General features: G+C 44.9%; 1 protein-coding gene across 1 annotated transcript in view; it reads left to right on the top strand.

Annotated features, from left to right (window-relative positions):
• Positions 1-587: 587 nt before the first annotated feature.
• RREB1 (ras responsive element binding protein 1) overlaps positions 588-13,295 on the top strand; it is a 179,822-nt gene continuing 167,114 nt past the window's right edge. The window contains exon 1 of the mRNA XM_049654872.1: positions 588-804. The gene's annotated coding sequence lies outside the window, so the exon portion shown is untranslated. The remainder of the gene's footprint in view (positions 805-13,295) is intronic.

Below are 13,295 nucleotides of genomic sequence, written 5' to 3'. Positions count from 1 at the left end.
CTTCGGGCCGGCCGGAGCAAACAGCCCATGACCCCGGGAGGCCCGGGTCACCTTCACACTCGCCTCGGTCCCGCACCTCCCCCGGGGCCGGGGCCTGCCTCCCGCGGCGGCGCCCCCCTCGCCCAGGCCGGAGCCGTGGGGCGCCGGGGCGGAGGGAGGAGGGGACTTGTGCGGGCTCGGCCGCGCTTCCCAGGGCGCTGCATCCGCCGCCGAGATGCTGGCAGCCGGGGGACGGCCTCGCGCGGCCCTCTCCTTATTTATCCACCCGGCAGTTTCCATGGCTCCGCCGCCATCCTCCGCCCCTTCCTCGAGCAGAACCCGGCAGCGGGAGCGGGCCCGGCCCGGAGGGGGCCGCGGGGGCGGGCGCGGCTTGGGGCCCCAGGGCTCCCGGGCGGGGGCCGCGCGTCGTTTCCAAGCCCCGGGGCGCGCGGGGAGGCGCACCCCCAGTCCTACTTCCCGGGCAGCTGTACCACTTCTGCAGTCCCGGCCCTCCCACCCCATCCCTGCCCCCCGCCAGCCCGCACCCCAGATCTGTTCCCCACCGGGCCCGGCGCCGGGGCCCCCGAGCGCAGCGCAGCCCCCGGCCCGGCCCGGCGGCGCGGGGGAGGGGCGCGGCGCAGGCAAAGTTGCTGAGTTGCTTTGCACGCTCAGAAGTTGCAGCTGAGACGGCGGCTTCCCGCCCCCTTCCTGGACTCCGCGGCTCGGAACACACACCCACCCGTCACCACCCGCTACCTGCCCTCGCCCCTGCGGCCCCGGCCCGGACTCTTCAGCATCCCCTCCCGGTGCCCGCGAGGAGACCAGGTTTCCAGCGGAGTCGGGCTGGGGGCGGACGCACCCCACCTTCCCGCTCGGCGGGGAGTGGGGGGGAGCGGGGGGCGGGGGGGGGGGGAGGGAGGGGTAGGCTCCCCTCCACCCAGTCGCCGCGCGGCCGTGGTGCTTCTGCACTTTGCAAAGCTAAGCGGCCGGGCAGGCGTCGCCCACCAGCACCCGCGCCCTCGTCCACCCCAGCGGGGTTTGCGGAACGTGCGCGGGGAAGCGTTCCCATCCCCTGCCGCAGGGGGCTTCGCCGGGGCGGCGGGAGGGGCTCTGCTAGGAGCCGAAGTCGCCAACAGGTGCTCGCGAGCCCATGTGACCAGGGAGGGGCCGCGCAGGGGAAGCCGGGGGTGGGGGCGGGGGCGGGCTCCCTCCGGGTCCCCAGCAGAGCCCGACGCCGGGTGCACCCCCGCCCACGGCGGCTTAGGGAGGGCTCGCGGGTGGCTCTGCGGAGCGCGGGTGCCCTCGCGGCCTGCCCGGCAGGAGGAGGAGAAGGAGGAGGAGAAGGGGGAGGGAGGGGATGCGAAAGTGGGTCAGGAATGTAACTGGACGCTGCGCACCCCCACGCAGAACCCCCCCCTCCCCCTTGCCGGCAGAGGCGGCCAACGCCAGCCTTGGACAGCCAGTCTTTTGCTGTTGTGGTTCCCCAGCATTATCGGTGGACGGTTACCAGGGGATCCCGAGGGATGTGTTTCCCTGTGACCCTTTGGGAAGAAAAACTTAGTTGCCTCAGTAACCGAGTTTGGCTTGGATGCAATGATGCAATGAATGTTCTAGGTGAGCCTGACCAGGACGAGGCTGCCGTGGCACTAGGGGGTGGATTAACTTTTCTTATTACTGAACCAGGACGTGAAAGGAAAGCGGGGGAAAGAGGTGGGTTTTTGCCCTATTTCGTGGTTGTTTTTTACTGTTTCCGAGATCATACATAAGACGTTTTTGCGTTAGAGTTTGAGTCTCCTGAGTGCAGGCCCCCCGGTGCCATAAATGTACCAAAGTTCTTAACAGACGCTGACTTAGTTGATACAAAGGTTTGAAGCTGATACCGTAGAGTTGGAAGGAGTAGAGGACAGTGACAGTTTTGTATTTGGGGAAGGCTTGAGAAACAAACATGAAAAGGCCTTTATTAAAAGGAGAAGAAGAAGAAAAAAAAAACCCAAAAACCCAGCCCTTCTCAAAGCAGAAGCAATAGCGGCCCAGTTAGTTTCCCCCTGAGCACACTGGCACCTCACACCCCGTGCATGTGATTAGGGGAGGGATGAATCCAGATTTAAAAGTGATGGGCTTTGGGTTTGAATGCTGGGGACACAAGCAGAGTCAAGGGGAAAAGAATAATAAGACAAGAGACTGAAAAGAGGAGGCTTAGCACTGTGGGCTTTGCAGCTCAAATCTCTCCTTGAGGCACGCTTCTGGAGTTTTGTCCCATGTTTCCTTCTGGTTTTGTTCAGTGGACCTTAGTTACAGAGGACGGGACAGGGCTGTGGAGCCAAGGCCCAAAGAACCATGATGCCACAAACTCAGAAGAAAATGTGCAGCTGCCGGAGTTTTATTCAGAAGAGAAAAAAGGATGTGTTATCCTCTAAAGAGATTTTCAGAGTTCTCGGAAAAGCTGCCTTAGGTGTTACTGTAAATTCGTTTCCAAGGCCATCCTAAAGGAAGTAACCAAAATTGAGATGTACTCTGCATTAAAGAGTGTGTATTCATAGAAAGCAAGTTGAATTTTTGTAAATTGAATCATATTCTAAATACGTAAAAGAAGAGGTTAGTTTGTAGTGAAAACTTTTGTGGGCATCTAATCATTCCCAGTTTACTTTTTTTTTTTTTTTTTTTACTTCACTGAGTTGTCTCACTAGTAAAATGTGAGTAATAATAATAATAATGAATAATAATAGTTGGTCTTCTTTGGGGTGGGAGACTTGGACTTTTCACACTACTTTCTCCATAAAGGATCTTCAGTTCAACTGGCAAAAGTCTTTATTCTCACTTCCAGTGTTGGCCCAGACTGTGGAACAACTGTGTTGGAAGCTGACAAATCCCATACATTGGACTGTCTTGCATTCTGGATGTAAAAGGCAGAGTTACACAGTAGTTTTCTGGACACTTGAAAAAAAAATGAAAACTTTCATAATCTTAGATTTTGTCACTTTGTTAAGGAGCATGGCTTCCTTCTCTGTGAGATAATTCAACTTTAAAACCTTGGTAAGGGGGCACCTGGGTCCCTTTAGCTCAGTCGGCTAAGTCCACTTCAGCTCAGGTCTTGATGATGTCCCTGTTGATGAGTTTGAGCCCCACGTTCAGTTTAGTGCTGACAGCTCGGAGCCTGGAGCCTGCTTCGGATTCTGTGTCTCCCTCTCCCTGCCCCTCCCTTGCTCATGCTCTCTCTCTCTTTCAAAAATAAATAAACATAAAAAAAAAAAAAAAACCCTGCAAAACCTTGGTTCAAACCAGAATTGTTGCCATAGAAAGTAATTGAAATTTTAAGGAAGAAATGAAGTTTCACACTTCCTTCTTCCCCCCACTCCCCAAATTTCATCTGAGTTCATGAAACATTTATATGTAGGGTGGTCTTCATTTTAGTTGTAAATCAGATTTATAAAGGAAATTCAATTAAGGAGTGACTATCTGTTAAGAAAGGATCAACAGCAGGATCCTTAATATTGTGAATTATCTTTGCTTATTTAAAATATTTGTTACATAAATTTGGGGGAAGTTTTCAAGAAATCACCTATATGTAGCAGGTTTTCACATACATTATTTTGGGTGATGTATTTGTAACCATGTATCACAGCCACTGCCCTCTCCCTCAAATATTTTTTTGAATTAACATACATATTCTTGAAACATCTCCTCTGACAACTTTGTGTATAGAACTGTGTGAAGCACTTTGGAGATGACATAGAAACACGTTCATGTTCCTAAAAGAGTCAAATCTATGGTCAGTTAAGCTGGGGGCTGTAGCTGGATGACAAATACAAGAAATTTAACTGTTCAGGAGGTAAGTAAAAATATGTGCATATATGCATAAAAAGAGATGATGGATGGACTCATAGATGAAAGGTACCAGGAGTTGAGAAATGGAATGAGACATTTTTTTCTCTTCTTCTTCTGTTTGTTCTCTAAAATGTTATCTGTGAACCTGAATTGGTTCTCTGCAGGAATTGAAGGTTTGCTCTTCCTAGGGAGACATTGCCAGACAGCTAGTATATGATTGTCAGTGAGAGGTGAGTCTTAAAGTGTCCTAGGAGCATGCTTGCGGGGGAGGGGGCAGAGAGAGGAGAGCCTGAGGGACAGTGAAGGGGAGAGGGCACACCCTTACTTAGGAAAGGCTCAGATGTTGCAGAGTGCTGCACGTGTTCTGGAGTGGCACCCATCGGGAAGTGTTCCAGAGGGAGTTGGTAGAATTTGAACTTAGGCCTTAAAGGATGCACACGATGTTTATAGCTACAAAGAAAAAGTGGTAGAAATGAGATCAGCCAAGAGGCAGGAAGTTGTAGGGCACAGGTGGGGACTTTGAATAGACCAGCTTTGCAACAGGAGTTGGATCAAATGTGAAATTGGTCATTGGACATGGTGACATTGGTCATGATAGGTTAGGGACAGACCAATTAGGGACCATGAATGCCTGGCTAAGTTTGGTGGAAGGACTTTCTCTACAGGTAATGTGGAATTAAGACAGGATTCTGAGTAAGGGGAATACATGTCAGAGTTGCATTTGGTGAAGGTTAATCTTGTGAGTTAGATTGGAGCGGGGGGTTAGGGACCGCGAGGGACTGTCACAGGGATCCAAGGGGGCCTTGATAAGTGTAGTATCCATGATAGTATATGAATGTGGAGAGTGATGGGTAAGAATTTAAGTCTGAAAGACTTGAGAGGCGGTACTATCAACAGAAATTGGAACAGGAAGCCATTGTTTATGGTAAATTGAAGAGTTGATTTGAGAAATGGAATCTGAAGCTGTGATTGGAAGCGGGTTTAGGGAAAATGGGATGAGTCTTGGCCGGAAGTAGTGATATGAGTCATCCATATAGAAGTAGGTGATTATTGGCCAGAGTCACAGGTGTGGAATGAACTCCTCAGTTTGAACTTGGTGACCAAAGGACCAGTGTGAGGGAACATGCACAATTAGAATTTATATATATGTAAGAAAAACATATATTTTTCAAAATTCTCCTCCTCCCTCACAAAGCACAACAAAGGGGTCATTCCTGGGCCTTTAGTTAGAGCCCATCCACTCATCCAGCACTGTTCTAGCTCAAGTGGTTTCACTCAATGTCTCCTGAACCTGACTCATCAGATTAAGGGGCCATAGACACAGAATCACAATCTCCTGAGCTGGCAATCTGTATTTTTAATAAGCTTTACAGGCCACTCTGGTATGGATTCCTTTGGGGGAACCAATACCTTAGCCAGTTGGTTCTACCAGTTCTGAGGCCTCCCCTGAGCCTCCTGTCTCCCCTTGGGAGAGCAAGAGTTCCTACTTTTCGTGTGTTCCTTTTGTTCCTAGTGGACAGTCATTGAGAGATAGTACTTGAAGTTGTTTTTACCCAGATGACCTGATGCTTTCCAAATTTAGCACTGGTCTGGAAGCAGGGGTGGAGGTCATCTGCCCTGCTGGGTAGGAAGGGGGTTTGGGTATGATGCGGAGCGACTCACATTCTGTCCATCCTAGCCTGTCAAAGATGAAGCCCTGGGCAGACCGCTTCCCACACTTTTGGATACGCAGACCCAGGGTGCAGTGTTTGGCGGTATCTTCAGGAGAAGACTGTTTGGCTGATCTTTTTCAAGAGAAGAGTCAGAGGCAAGGCGTGGGCTCTCCAACCACACATCCTCTGGAGAAATGAGTAGTCAGAAATTTACGGTTGGGTTTCTAAAAGGTGACTGCTGTTGACACCTTTTTCAAAGAATATCTGCATATCCAAGTATCTGTTTATTTCTTTATTGTCAGAAAAACAAATCTCTGTCCTCTTGAGCAGTAGCAAATGTTCTGTTACAGCCAGCTTTCAGTTAACCTCATGCTACAAATTGTTGTCTGGCTACAAATTATCATTTGCCTGCCCTTCCTTTTCCTTTCTTGTTTATAAGCTATAAAGAGAAAAATTCACCTTCAGATGTTGTTACATGTCTGGTGGTCTAGCAGGCAGAAACTAATGATTAAAATCGATAGGGGACGGGGCGCCTGGGTGGCTCAGTCGGTTAAGCGTCCAACTTCAGCTCAGGTCACGATCTCGCGGTCCGTGAGTTCGAGCCCCGTGTCAGGCTCTGGGCTGACAGCTCAGAGCCTGGAGCCTGTTTCCGATTCTGTGTCTCCCTCTCTCTGCCCCTCCCCCGTTCATAATCTGTCTCTCTCTGTCTTAAAAATAAACGTTAAAAAAAAAAAAATTTAAAAAAAAATCGATAGGGGAGGGGTGTCCTGCATGGCTCTGTCGGTTAAGTGTCTGACTCTTGATTTCTGCTCAGGTCATGATCTCATGGCTCATGAGTTCAAGCCCTCAAGCCCGGGGCTCTGCGCTGACAGTATGAAGCCTGCTTGAGAAGCCTTGCTGACTCTCTCTCTCTCTGCCTCTCTCTCTCTCTCTCTAAAAATAAAGTAAACATTAAAAAAAAAAAGCAGTCCAGGAGGTTACATGGGCAGTATTCTCTCCCCCATAGAGAATTTAAACTATCCATTTTTCTAAGACTTTAACTTTTGAAGCCAAGGATGGTTTTTTGTTGTTGTTGAGCCTTTTTTTTTTTTTATCTTCACTGAAGAGCAGTAAAAGAAGATAGAATCTAGGTGTTTGTGGGTTTTTTTAATTGTGGTAAAATACACATCACGTAAAATTTACCATCTTCACCCTTTTTAAGTGTACAGTTCAGTACTGTTAAGTACATTCACATTGTTATGCAATAGAATCTAAATTTTTTAATTCATTTACAATACAAGGGAGTTGGAGCACCTGGGCGGCTCAGTCAGGTAAGCATTCGATTTTGGCTCAGGTCATGATCTCACATTTCGTGGGTTCGAGCCCCAAGTTAGGCTCTGCACTGAGCCGGGAGCCTGCTTGGGATTCTCTCTCTCTCTCTGTCTCTGTCTCTGTCTCTCTGCCCCTCCCCTGTTTGCATGCATGCATGCTTTCTCTGTCTCTCAAAATAAATAAGTAAGCTTAAAAAAAATTTAAAAAGACAATATAAGGGAATATTCTAAAAATGTCAGAAAATGAATCCCAGGTTACACATAAAACTAAGAATGTATTGGTGCAGCTTAAAGAATTCATATGCTCTCCTAAAAGAGCATGGGTGCTCAGATGGGTGGCTTGCCTGACTATCCTTTCCAACAGCAGCTAATTGTGAAGTTAATCAGTGCATCAGGAAAACGCAATTTTATGCTTGAGATTTCTTTAAGATGTCAGAAATAGTGCTAACACCTTGATACCGATTTTAAAGTTTTCTTGATGCTGTAAGAGTAGAATAAGAGAATGTGCTCAGTCAAATGTGAACTTACAGAATTTAATTTATGCTATTGCTTAGAGTTTCCAGAGTTCGTTTTTTGCATACTCTGTGGAAATATTCCCTTGATGTACATGGAGGGTCAGGTAATACTTGCCATTGTTCTATTTTTTTTTCTAGTGAAATCTTAATGATTTATGTAAATGTGAATATCAACAACCAAAAAAAATCATTTTTTTAAATAAATGTTTTTAATGTTTATTTTTGAGAGTGAGAGAGAGCAAGGGAGGGGCAGAGAGAGAGGGGGACACAGGCTCTGAGCTATCAGCACAGAGCCCGATGTGGGGCTCAAACCCACGAACCTCAAGTTCATGACCTGAGCCGAAGTTGGACCAACTAAGCCACCCAGGCGCCCCACAACCAAAAATTCTAAATGAGCAAGAACCTGTGAATTTTATTATCAGGTAAATGATCATGTCAGGAAATGAAACCATTTTTAAGGTTAAATAGTTAAGTAAGAGTCTCAAGAAAGATTAGAAACATTGTTGCCATTCATCAGAGTTCTTGGTCAACCCAAATCTATTACAGTTCACTTTGTTTTTTTTTAACATTGGAAACTTATTTTCACAACCCCTTACTGTTTGCACTCAGTCATTCATAATACCCACAGAACAGGTTTGGAGCTAGGCAGTCCAACAGGATGTCAGCTGTGGTTCCCAAGGCGTTGTGTGTTCACGTCCTACCAAAGGAGAAGCGTCTTCACGTCTCTCTCGTGGCTTTAGAAATTTATATAGCTTATTTAACAGCTCATTAAAACATGCTGCCAACTGGGAGAAAACTTATAGAATCGTTCTGAGTTTATCTTATTCAAAACTGCTTTAGTAAACTTTTGCTTATCGGTCCTGAGAAGATGTGTTAAAACCAGTTTGGCAACTTTTTTAATATAGCATGTGAGAGGGCCTTGAGAAAAGTTTTGAAATAATATCAGCGCTGGAACTAAAACAGAACACCGTTTTTAAAAATCATTTTTAAAAAATTGAAGCACAGTTGACATACATTATTATATTCGTTTCAGGTGTACAACATTGTGATTAGACAATTCTACACGTCATTCTGTGCTCATCATTATAAGTGTAATTATCATCTGTCACCATGCAACATTATTACAATATTATTGACTGTGTTCCTCATGCTGTACTTTTCATCCCCCTGACTTACTAACTTTATAACTGGAAGTTTCTACCTCTTAATCCCCTTCACCTTTTTCCCTCATCTGCCCTACCCTTCCCCTCTGGCAACCACCAGTTTGTTCTCTGTATTTATTATTGTTTCTTTGCTCCTTTATTTTGCTTCACGTATAAGTAAAATCATAACAAGGCTGTTGTAAATAATATGGCAATAAACATAAGGGTACATATATCTTTTTGAATTTGTGTTTTTATAAAACTGAATACTTTTTTAAAAAATTTTTTGTGGGGCGCCTGAGTGGCTCAGTCGGTTAAGTGTCCGACTTCAGCTCAGGTTATGATCTCACAGTTCGTGAGTTCAAGCCCCGCATCGGGCTCTGTGCTGACAGCTCAGAGCCTGAAGCCTGCTTCACATTCTGTGTCTCCCTCTCTCTCTGCCCCTTCCCTGATCATGCTCTGTCTCTCTCTGTCTCAAAAATAAATAAACATTAAAAAAAAAAATTCAAAAAATAAAAACAAATTTTTTTTGTAATGTTTATTTATTTTTGAGAGAGAGCACAAGCTGGGGAGAGGCAAAGAAAGAGGGAGATAGAGTATCCAAAGCAGGCTCGAAGCAGGCTCCACCCTGTCAGTGAAAGAGCCCAATGCAGGGCTCCAACTCACGAACTGTGAGATCATGACCTGAGCCAAAGTTGGGTGCTTAACTGACTGAGCCACCCAGGCACCCCAAAACTGAATGCTTTTAAACCAGAATATTTATGATATGTATATTTCTCTGTGTTTGGATGACTCATCTTTTAAAAGCCAAGATTTCATGGTAGGAACTTAATTACCAACGGAAGGGTTTCCTCTGATAGCATACCAGGCAAAGGCAATCTAGAGTTTCACCAAGAACTTAGAATACCTACATATTCACAATCCTGTGCGCTGGTACACACACACACACTCACCCAGTATAATGTACCGAATTCTATTTAGAAGTATATTTATATACATATTTGAATCAACTAGCTCATGTTATAGTCTTAAAAGATGTTTGCCCTTTCCAGCACAGCGTAATCATGAACGTCAACTAATTGCCAAGAGATAGTGGCCAATAATTCATATTGCTGAATCACAAATCCATAGAAAATGCAAGTTCAGGTGGTCCTGGCAGTTTCATACTTTTTTTTTTTTTTTTTTTACTTTTCTTGTAAAGCTAAGTTCTTAGATTTTACTTGGAAAATACTCCAGCTTTTAAAATCAAACAATCCAACAATCTACCTGAGCCTGTTTTACAGTGGAATTCTGTGATGGTATATGCAGGAAATTTCTGTGCTGTGTGTTGGTACGGAAATAGATTGTCCTGTAGCTGTGCCCCTTTGCTTTGTCATTTCTGTGTTTAACAGAGCCTTCTGCCTCCTGAAATGTCAGCCTAGCCCTCAAACTCGTGTGTATTTTACTTTTGATTACCTTGGTCCTCGGCCAGCCTCATATTTGACACTTTTCCGCATATGCAGTATAGGTGCTTCTTGATGTTGAGCTGTTAATCTTTTTATTATTTCCTGTCACTTTTCCCCATGATTGATGCTTGTGAGCCCAAGGGGGGAAAAGTGATGAAAATGACTTTGAGAACAGCTTTGAAAAGGAGTATTTTCAGTTGGACTTGGGTTTTACCTAAGACCATAAAATGATGGAAAAAGCACACCCGTCTGTTTGGTAAGGCAGTGCCTTGGCCCTCGCAGTGAGCAAGCTGGCATTCTTTTTTTTTTTTTTTTTTAATTTTATTTTTTATGTTTTAAAGTTTACATCCAAATTAGCATACAGTGCAACAATGATTTCAGGAGTAGATTCCTTAGCGCTCCTTACCCATTTAGCCCATCTCCCCTCCCACAACCCCTCCAGTAACCCTCAGTTTGTTCTCCATATTTATGAGTTTCTTCTGTTTTGTCCCCCTCCCTGTTTTTATATTATTTTTGTTTCCCTTCCCTTATGTTCATCTGTTTTGTCTCTTAAAGGCCTCATAGGAGTGAAGTCATATGATTTTTGTCTTTCTCTGACTAATTCCGCTTAGCATAATACCCTCCAGTTCCATCCACGTAGTTGCACGTGGCAAGATTTCATTATTTTTGATTGCTGAGTATACTCCATTGTATATATATACCACATCTTCTTTATCCATTCATCCATCGATGGACATTTGGGCTCTTTCCATACTTTGTCTATTGTCGATAGTGCTGCTTATAAACATGGGGGTGCATGTGTCCCCTCGAAACAGCACACCTGGATCCCGTGGATAAATGCCTAGTAGTGCAATTGCTGGGTCGTAGGGTAGTTCTATTTTTAGTTTTTTGGGGAACCGCCATACTGTTTTCCAGAGTGGCTGCACCAGCTTGGATGCCCAGCAAGCTGGCATTCTAATGAACACTTTGTAGGAGACGTGAAGAGGGTTTTCCGGGTCTGTGGTGTGAGGTATGGCGAGAACTCACAGATGATCTGTATTTAGTTCTAGGAAAGTTTACAGAAAGTGGTCCCCTTTCCTTTGGAATTAAAAGTAAAATTCTGAGTTGGGGACATTACCAAAACTCAGGCCCTATTACCTGCCCCGTGTTTCCTGTCTCCCATGTCCAATCCAATTCACTAATTCCTGGTTTGGCTTTGGAAGCTCCCTCCCCCACTTGCCACCAGGCCCTGTCGTGTGCACAGTGACCCACTACGATGTGACAAGAACATAGTAAAACCTCTATTGTATTTTTAGCTTCTCCTTTTTTTTTTTTTACTTTGTTAACATTGTGGTAAAACAGATGTAGCATAAAATTTGCTATTGTAATCATTTCTAAGTGTGCATTTCAGTGGCATCAATTACATTCACAGCACGCTATTTCCAAAATTCTTCATCACCCCCAAACAGAAACCCCATACCCATTAGGCAGGAACTTCCCAAGTCTCCCTTCTCCCTCTCATCTACTTTCTGTCTCTTATGCCCATTCTAGATTTTCTGTACAGGTGGAACCATACAGCACATACCAGTAGAGAGTAGTCCTCCCGTTATCCACAGTTTCATTTTCTGAGGCTCCAGTTACCCGCGGTCAACCGTGGTCCAGAAGCAAATGATCCTCCTCCTGACGTATCCTCATAAGATCAATAGCAGCCTACCGCTACGTCACAGTGCCTAGGTCATGCACCTCACTTCCTCTCATCACAGGCATTTTATCATCTCATATCATCACAAGAGGATGCAGGATGATTTCCATATGGTAAGCCATGCTGAGAGAGAGAGACCACATTCACATGATTTTTATTACAGAATATTCTTTTAGTTCTATTTTTTTATTACTTTGTTGTTAATCTCTGACAGTGCCTAATTTACAAATTAAACTTTATCATACCTATGTGTTTGTATGGGAAAAACATAGTATATATAGGGTTCAATACTATCTGTGCTTTTAGGCATCCGCTGGGGTTCTTGGAACATATCCCCCACAGATACGGGGGGACAACTGTATGTCCTTTTGGGTCTGGTTCATTTCATTAACATCATGTTTTCAAAGTTCATCCATATTGTAGCATGTGTCAGTACTTGGTTCCTTTTCATGGCTCAGTAGTATTCCACTGCCTGTGTACTGCATTTGGTTTAGCCATCTGTGATGGACCTCTGGGTTGTTTCCACACTTTGGTTACTTTGAATAATGCTGCTCTGAGCACGGATATACAAGTATCAGTTCAAATCTTTGTTTTCAGTTCTTTTGGGCATATATCTAGGAGGAGAATTACTCATGTGGTAACTCCAAGCTTAACATGGTTTGAGGAACCACCAGACTGTTTCCCACAGTGGCTTCACCAGTTTCACTTTCCCACTAACCCTGTACAAGGGTTCTAGTTCCTCCATGTCTTTGCAGCCCTTGTTATTCTCTTTTCTGAAAAACGTTGTTTTATTACAGCCATCCTGGTGGATATGCAGTGGTATCTCATGGCTTTGATTTTCACATTCCTGTTGACTGATGATGTTGCACATCTTTTTATGTGCTTCTTGGTCAGCTGTATGTCTTCTTAGAAGACATGTCAAGTTCTTTCCATTGTCCATTTTTGTACCTGTTTTATAAGGTCTAATAGTAGTATATAGTTGGTGTGTAAAAATATGCGTATACTTGAATGTATGCAAAATGTTTTTTAGAGGTGGAGGATGTACTTTTAAAAAGTTTGGAGACCATTATTGTCTATAACAACGATCTGTTTTATTTCTTATTGCCTAACATTGGCAGGAAACTATTGGTAAGGATTGTTTTTTTTTTTTTTTTTTAACATTTTTAAGTGAGGCGCGTGGGTGGCTCAGTCAGTTAAGCATCCGACTTCAGCTCAGGTCATGATCTCACAGTTCGTGGGTTCGAGCCCTGCGTGGGGCTCTGTGCTGACAGCTCAGAGCCTGGAGTCTGCTTCAGGTTCTGTTTCCCTCTCTCTGCCCCTCTCCCACTTATGCTTTGTCTCTCAAAAATAAATAAATGTTAAAAAAAATTTTTTAATGTTTTTAAGTTTATTTATTTTGAGAGAGAGAGAGCGAGAGAGCATGCGTGTGTGCACACACACAAGTGGGGGAGGGGCAGGGAGAGAGGAAGAGAGAGATTTCCAAGCAGGCTCCACGCTGCCATCACAGAGCCCAACACGGGGCTTGAACTCATGAAACCGCAAGATCATGACCTGAGCAGAAACCAAGAGTTGGATGCTTACTGAGCCACCCAGATACCCCACTGTTGATAAAACCCCCAAGTTTTATCAGTGAGAGTCTTATTTGGCCAAAGGTAATGTGTTTACTGGAGCCTTCATATGAAAGTAAACACAGGGTCCCAAGACTGTCTTTCAGGATGTTCCCTTGTGGTACTTTAGGGATGGTAC

The sequence above is a fragment of the Panthera uncia genome, assembly GCF_023721935.1.
Source record: "Panthera uncia isolate 11264 chromosome B2 unlocalized genomic scaffold, Puncia_PCG_1.0 HiC_scaffold_25, whole genome shotgun sequence".
Classification (NCBI taxonomy): Eukaryota; Metazoa; Chordata; class Mammalia; order Carnivora; family Felidae; genus Panthera; species Panthera uncia.
This window is presented reverse-complemented; position numbering and strand designations above follow the sequence as displayed.